This window comes from Tachypleus tridentatus, chromosome 6 (genome assembly GCF_004210375.1).
Source record: "Tachypleus tridentatus isolate NWPU-2018 chromosome 6, ASM421037v1, whole genome shotgun sequence".
NCBI lineage: Eukaryota > Metazoa > Arthropoda > Merostomata > Xiphosura > Limulidae > Tachypleus > Tachypleus tridentatus.
This window is the reverse complement of record NC_134830.1, coordinates 144,971,107-144,980,050: the sequence shown is the minus strand read 5'-3', so window position 1 is coordinate 144,980,050 and position 8,944 is coordinate 144,971,107.

Genomic DNA, 8,944 nt, shown 5'->3' with positions numbered 1-8,944 from the left:
GTAATTTTAAATCTTATTTTATCTTTTTCCTTTCACATTAAGTAAAAATATTCCCATATAAAATTCTGCTTCTACATGTATTAGTACTAGTCATTTGAAAATCTATATAAAACCTGAATAGCTACTGACAGAAATGTAGACGGCCCAGCATGGCCAGGTGGACAAGGCGCTCGACTCGTAATCTGAAGGTTGCGGTTTTGAATCCCCATCACACCAAGCATTTTCCCTTTCAGCTATGGAAGCGTTATGATGTGACGGTCAATCCCGCTATTCGTTACTAAAAGAGTAGCCCAAGAGTTGGCATGGGTGGTGAGGACTACCTGCGTTCCCACTATTCTTACACTGCTAAATTAAGGACGGCTAGCGAAGATAGCCCTTGTGTAACTTTGCACGAAATTAAAAAAACAAACAGAAATGTGGACAAATTAAAACTGAATGACTGGAATCTTTGAAGATTTAATGTAACTCCTTAAATTTCTAGCTCTCTTAGAAAATAAGACATCATTCGACACTCTAGAATGAACGTGGGCGGTTTTCCTAGGAGGTAGGTTATCTCACATGGATCTTTGTTTGGGCATTGTTTCGAAAAATCAAGGTTGAAAATTATTTTGTCTTCAAGTGTTTGAGTAATTATTACTAACACTGGTATTCTGCCATCTTTTAGGGTTGGTCAGTATTTGCTTTGGTAGAGATTTATCTTATTGAGTTATGTAGCTACCGCATAACTTTTTATCTCAACTGATTTTAATTTTTCATAGCGTTATTTGTCATCCAAAATGACCTTGTTAAAGCTGTGTTTTGAGGATGTTGGATGCCTTGTTCAACTGTTTTACTCAGAAGTGCACCGATAAACCATGGAATCACTAGTATAATACTTTCACAATTTCCTTACAGGTATAAACATTTATGAAAATTTGGAACAAACAAAAAAATTACAATTTGATCTGGAGTTGGATTTTATCGAGGTTACTTATAGAATATTTTCGTAATGTTTGCTAGTCTTTGACTCATAAATGGTCATACTAACGAAGAATGGAAAAATCACATAGTTATTAGTGCTACCACTAATATACAATAGATCTTATCTATCAGTATTGCCTTTGCACCAAGTTAACTGCATCTACGTAGTGAAACCATAAGGGATCTGTACAACTGATATAAAAGTATACCATTAAAATTCTGTCTAACACGCAAGTGGTGGTTTAGGGTATTCTATGAAAACATTTCCAGATTGTACCATCTGGTGGTATAGTTAATTTCATTTCAGCTGCATTAAATCAATAAATAAATACATTGTTACTGGCAGTAATCTGTGGTCGTTGATACAAGTTCAAATTCCACGATACATTATTGATGAGCTTTATCAATATATTTATTGGAAGAAATGGTTGGCTTGGGATAAAAATTTCACTCAGAAAATTCAGATACTGGAGACACGCATCATATAAAACGAACACCATACAGCTCATAACTCTCTTTTTTTTAAAATTAGATATTAGCTAACTAATTACTTTGGCTCTTAATCTACAGCTGTCTTTATATGCGTTCTGAGAACAGCGATTTTTGATTTTACAGAGCAATGGTTTTACAGTCAATAACTCTTTTTGTAATTACTCATTAATTAGTTACTGATGCTTTAAACCTTGACCATTAATCTGCAGTTGCCTTCATATGAGTTTTGAGAATAGCTATTTTTCAGTTGACAGAGCAATGATTTTACCTAAAGTTCTTCGGATGAAAAACAAGAATAGAAGTATCAGAGCAAATAAGGATGGAAAAACATCAAAGTTGTTTTGATATTAAGTGTAAGGAAAAACATAGACAAGGAATTGGTTATTTAAATAAATAGAAAATGACATTAGAAGAATAAAATGAATTATATAAAGGATAGAAGAGATTTAGATAAGTTATATAATAAAAAGTAAAAAGAAAAGAATTCTAAGATTTTGGATATTATAAGGAAGAATAGATTAATAAGGTATTTTAGGAAGTGTGAATATATAAAAAAGATGAGAAAAATGTCAGGACAAACAATCAAACTAAATGAATGGAAAATATTTTATAGATGTTTCAAAAGTGGGATGTGAAAAATGATAAATAAAATAGGACTGTAATACAAATATAAGTCATACAAACTTAGATAAGATTTGTTTGTTTTGAAGTTAAGCATAAGGTCACACAATAGACTATATGAGCTCTGACCATAACCGGTATCGAACCCCGGTTTCTGGTGTTGTAATTCGTTAGATATATTTGTGTTTATTAGAGGAGATGGTGTAAGTAAAATGAACAAAGAAATGTTCAGGTATAGTGAATAAATTTTTAAAATACGAAGAGAATAATTTAAAGAGTAATGAATAATAGACAATGAGTGTTATGGTTGTTAAGACTGCGTTGGAATAAAAGGCAGAATTTCTTAAACCTATGCCAGATGAAGATATAACCTATTGTGAATGATATCATGAAAATAGAAATAATCTTCTACAGAAATTTCTTTGGAATGCTATCAGATAAGTTCATACACCCAAATTGTGTATCTAGTGGGTTTTACATGATATATTCTGCAGAAAGTTTACTACATCTCAGTTAAAAAGATCGAGCTATTATTACAAGTCATCAGAACAGCACTCACTTTCAAAGACTGCTTGATAATTCGGAAAGTAAGAGTGCTAAATGTATTTTTGTTAATTATCTATTAATCGGTCATTTGCCTTAACAATAACTGAATGGTTATCACGCTATGTCCTGAATTCATTTACTGCAAACCACAACCTTGTTAAAACAGTAGTTCCTTTAATGCTTAGTCATAATAAATCTGTTTTTGTACAGATGCTGTATCAGTTTCTTGATACACAAGGTCGGGTGCATCAGCTATTGAAGACTGCAATCCTTACACATATTTTTATAGATACTGTAGCAAATATAGACTGGGTGGAACACCACACACACAAGATCTACTTTGAGCTGTAATTCTCATCTAAATATCAGGAGATTCAGATAACATCTAGTTGACTGATGTTTATTTGCACAGTATACCATTGTGACAAGCATAAAGTATTCAACCCTGTCAGTTAGGTCAGAGTTTTCAATATTACCAATGCACATATGCCCATATTTTGTAATCTATATTACTATTCAGCAAAATAATCAGGCTAATTATGTTATGGTGAACTGTGTGTTTTAAACATGTCAAACATGTGGCACATATTCAGGAAATAATTGATTACTGATGTTAGTTCTTGATTATCTATATTTATCCAGATACTTAGACTGGGTTATCCATTTCTTAATCAACAAATCTGTCGTTGATTGGACTAATATATCAACCAAAGGAGAACCATTGGCCCACTTAGTAAACTAATAAACTATGACTAGTTATCCCAGCCAATTTCTCTATAGAATTGCTTTTATCCAAAGAGATTTCCTCAAAACAACAACTTACAGTTATATGGTAGAGTTTCCTTCAGTACTTAAGCTGGGCAACACATGCAATACAACCTCTAACGCATCATTCAACACGCTCTTTGAAGATGTGACCAGAAAATTGTGCCTCTATGTTTGTAGTAGTTCATGACAATCTATAAAGACAGTGCACCATAACAAACTCTGCGATGTTCACAGACCCTGTGAACTAATACTATGTGTGTTCATCTATCTATGACAATCGTACTTTGCTGCTTGGCAAGAAAGCACCAAAACTATGCATGGATCCTTTTTTCTTTTTTCAAAGCTCTTGTCTATCTGTGTCCATCTAAACTCAAAACTGTCATCACTCATATGGTTTCTTGCTACTGGTTCAGTAGTGTTGACCACTTAAAGTGCCAAGGATTTGAACATTCAATGAATGGACATGATAACTCATTCTTGCAAAATAAATCAAAGATAATATATGACACATTATACAGAAGAAGATAGCATGCAACTTCTACCTCTTGTTACATGCTTCAAATGTTCTATATCTGTGACAAACTGCTTTATTTCTACTATCACGGCACCTATATTCAAGATAAATACGTAAAGCTGATAAGAATAAGCTAACAACAGTATTTCAACAAAGTGTGACTTAAATACTTGAACACGTCATCAATACTTCAAGAAAGATGCTTCAAAGGCTGGAACATGTTTTCACATTTCTGAAAACATACAAAGTGTGGACCAGCTCAGTCAGTGCAGACGGTATTACAGTTATTTTGGATAAATTGGCCATAAACTATCGATATTGCAATGTAAAACATGAGAAGCCTACAAATTTACCACTGTAATTTTTACAGATCTGAAAGCGCTCACTCTTGTCCATTTCCATGTACATTAACACACACTGCAGTGTTTGCATAATGAGTAATCACTCTACCCCTGCTTAATACGTGGCCCAAAAACTATATTTAAGTGAATATGAGAATCCACTCCTTGTTACATTTTAATTATACATTCTTGATATGTGTTAGGTGCTGAAATACCATTTTCATGTTCTCAACAGGTGAACTAAAATGCGCAACCGAAGACTTGTATGTCACACATATAGATAATATATCTCTTTCATTCCAGTTGTCCAAGTGTCAGTTTTTTTTAGTCTCTCAAATGGCATAGCACGAAATTTATTCAGTCCACAAACATATTTTCATAATTCATTTCAACTTGCTGGTTAACAGAAACCAAATCTACAGTATTAAACCCATGGATGACTTCCGACACATTCATATACAGTAATGGAAAGGTCTTAATGCATGTTACGGTGTGCATCCGTTTCAACTCCACGCAGCATTTTGATATTTCTGTTTTGTGGCAATCATCACCAAAGACAACAGTCCCTATGATAACAATACCTGAATCTAAATCAAACAAAATGCCTTCATTCAACAAGTAGCTTGTAACCCTTTGCTAGAACGAAGTTTATATAGCTTCTCCAGGATCAATACATCCTGCTTATGCTACAGTGGAGTAGGTGGATCTATCAGTTCACACTTTTTATGAGTGTTGTGGACTGTAACAGACATTAGTGCTCGCTTCAGGTGATAATCTGCAGTTACCGTTTTTACTTGATAAATATCTTGATGAGTATTGCATTACGAGATATATTCTATAATTCCTACTTACACAACCTCTTTAAATTATCCACATACATGACCACATTTTCATTGGACACTCACTGTTGAGTTATGACCTTCAGTCTACGTAACTCATTGAGTTTCAGTCATTCGTCGCTCCTTATCTCTCAGATATTGGTCACTATATCATGCGAACTTGGTACATTATACTAAACTGCTTATTTCTGAGCTCTCTCATTCCACGTAGTAAATTACTTTAAACAATTAGGAAATAGTCGATGTTCTTTTTTATTATCCCTTTAAACACTGTTGGCTTTGCTTTCCGCATATCGTTGCTATAGCTAAGTTATGGTACAGACAGGTTCATACTTCCAGCTGCTATATTGTTGTGTAATGCAGCTCTGTAACGGTTGTGGAATTTCCAGTAATCCAGAGGTACTTGCATCCTGACGACTGTACTGTCATCAGGTAAAATTCAACAAAATATCATGTTGAAGATGCACCGCTCTCACATTCAACTACCAGATGCAGTCTCGAACTATTATCAGTATCACTTGACAACCAGAACGTCTCATGACTATACTAAACACACCAAGACTCTGGTTGCTCTGCTTAACTGTGTTTGGCACTTCACAGTAAACTTTGTCCACTGTTGAAATCTTAATATTTTCCTCGACTTCAAATGATCCGATGACTCAAATCAACTCTTGCCAAAGCTTGAACCAGTTAATTAATGTCTCAGAGACCCGTAGAGACCACTCCTGTTAGTTGTGGGATGTTCATATAATTCACCGTCGCCGAGTGTCTGCAGTGTTTAATATATACCATCGTTTCTATTTGGTAAGAAAAAAAAATGCATCTCGAAACATAACAGAGGTATTGTTTTATTTGTCTGAATACTACAAATAGTACTTTATAGCCACTAATCAGTAGCTCGATAACAACAAAACTAAATAATAATCAATGTTAATGGATTATTATTTTTTAACATCGTAACATAAATTTTGATATACTAGTCATCTTGGTTGAAACAACATAAGCGTTTTTTTTTTAATTTCGCGCAAAGCTAAACGAGGACTATCTGCGCTAACCGTCCTTAATTTAAACAGTGTAAGACTAGAGGGAAGTTAGCTAGTCATCACCACCCACCTCCAACTCTTGGGCTACTCTTTTACCAACGAATAGTGGGATTGACTATCATATTATAACGCCTCCACGGCTGAAAAGGCAATCATGTTTGGTGTGATCTGAATTTGAACGCTCGGGGCCCGGCATGGCCTAGCGCGTAAGGCGTGCGACTCGTAATCCGAGGGTCGCGGGTTCGCGCCCGCGTCGCGCTAAACATGCTCGCCCTCCCAGCCGTGGGGGTGTATAATGTGACGGTCAATCCCACTATTCGTTGGTAAAAGAGTAGCCCAAGAGTTGGCGGTGGGTGGTGATGACTAGCTGCCTTCCCTCTAGTCTTACACTGCTAAATTAGGGACGGCTAGCACAGATAGCCCTCGAGTAGCTTTGTGCGAAATTTCCAAACAAACCAAACCAAACCAAAATTTGAACGCTCGACCCTCAGATTACGAGTCGAGCGTTCTAACCAAGCTGGACTTGACAACACGTGAAGATCACATACGAGCAATTAAGTGTTGTGTTTGAGCTCTGAGTAATCTTAAACTAAGGTATTCAATGTCTTGTCATATTTATGTTTTCAAATTATAACTTCCACGCCTTAGGCGAACCGCTTATATTTGATAAATTAGGAATGTTAGACAATATCGTTAAGTATGGAAAAGATAATTGAAATAATTGTGGTGTGGTTCTTAAGGCGCATCTTAAAAGTCTGTTGCGCAACTCACACCTCAAATGAAGATATTTTGTTAAGAGCAGGTTACAGGAGAAAGCTGCTGGCTGATATAAGAAAGAGACTGTTGGAGTCTCTTAAAACGTTATGACGAAAGAAGTTGAAAGTCTGATTATAACTGGGAAGGTTGAAGGAAGATTCGTTTGTTTAGAATTAAGCACAAAGATATACAATGGGCTGTCTCTGCTGTGCCCACCACAGGATCGAAACACGGTTTTTAGCGGTATAAGTCCGCAGACATGCCGCTGTGCCACTGAGGGGCATTGAAGGAGAAGAGACTGTGGAAAACAGAGGCTGACGTATGTCATGAATATATGTAATTGGATGAATGTATCCACATTCGAAATTATTTGAGCCTCATGGAAAAGAAATTTATGGAAGACCATGTTACCAACGTCCTGTTTAGATATGGTACATATGCAGAGAGAGACTAGAATTGTAACATACTTTTGGTTTATCGTGAGTTAATTTCTTCTTCTTTTACATTATTGATTTCGCTCTTAGATTTATGTTGATTATAACAACATATAACTTTGTAGTAACAAGTTTAATCTTGATAAAAACCTTGTTAACAGATACGTATATATATATATATTTATGGTATGTTGAACCTCTGCGTTAATGAAGGCGTTTGAAACTAGCGTCATCTGTTTTCCGTATTTAGAAGCATCGTATGAAGAGGTTACTAATGCAGATTCAAAGCAAAACACGTATAAACGTTCTTATTGTGTTCTAAATTTGAAGAAGCTATTCACCATTTATGTCTACAAAAACACATTGGGCATATACTTCTTGTTTAAATATAACTAAAACGCCGTACTGGCAACAGTTTCATGAAGCGGAAAACGCATCTAATGACGAAAAACACAACCATAGTAGTAACTGACAGTATTTAGTTAACGTTTCGGGAATACGTACATTGTAACTCAGATAACAACTGTTATAAATTACTAAGTTGTACTTATTGTAGTAATTTGCTGAAGGTAAATTGCATGTTTTTTGTTTTTTCTTTGCAATTGAAACATCCAATAAATATTAGGAACGGGTATCTCAGTGTAGTGGTCGATACAATACGTATCTAGTTAGTTATCACCATTTGACTTCGTCTAGGAATATAGGGCCGCAATCGCTTGCGGATTCTTCAACAAGTATTTAAGTGAGTAGGTTGTTAGCCTACTGCACCGAGCTGTCCCTAATTTAGTCGTGTAAGACTAGAGGGAAGGCAGCTAGTCATCACCAACCACCGCTAACTCTTGGGCTACTCTTTACCAACGAATAGTAGGATTGACCGCACATTATAACGCTCCCACGGCTGGGAGAGCGAGCATGTTTGGCGCGACGCGGGCACGAACCCGCGACCCTCACATTACGAGTCGCACGCCTTACGCGCTAGGCCATGCCAGGCCCAATAGGTATCTAAATACAGAGGTATTACCAGCGGTTTGTTTGAACGTTTGACAGTTTTGTTTCTAATTTATTATGTATATTACCATCATTGTCTAATTTAAATACTTCACACTTTACAGTGTTTTTTCAGGTTTTAAGACTTAGTGAACTAAATGTCAGAAGACAAGAGAGGTGAAGTAAAAAAAAATTAATATTTGTCTATTTTGTTATTATTTATTTCTCATGTCACTTAATATGTATTATTTTTGATAAAATAAATGACAACATGTAGTACTCAATACCAGTACTATTTTAATTAATTGAATCATTAATTTTTAGCAAAAATACTTGATTAGAAATTCTGTTTTTCTTCTGTACAAAGAAACTTATAAGTGTACTGAAAGCTTGCATAAATCGTCGTGTATTGGACAATGTATCGATACAATCGTATCACGCCTTCACGCTGCACCTTTTAATAAATATGTTGTGTAACTTGTTCTCATTCGTAAATGTTGTTCTTCATTTATTGTAGGAATGGCCCGGCATGGCCAAGTGGTTAAGGCACTCGACTTATAATCTTAGGTTTGCGAGTTCGAATTCTCGTTACATCTAACATATTCGCTCTTTCAGGCGAGGGGGTGTTATAATGTGACGGTCA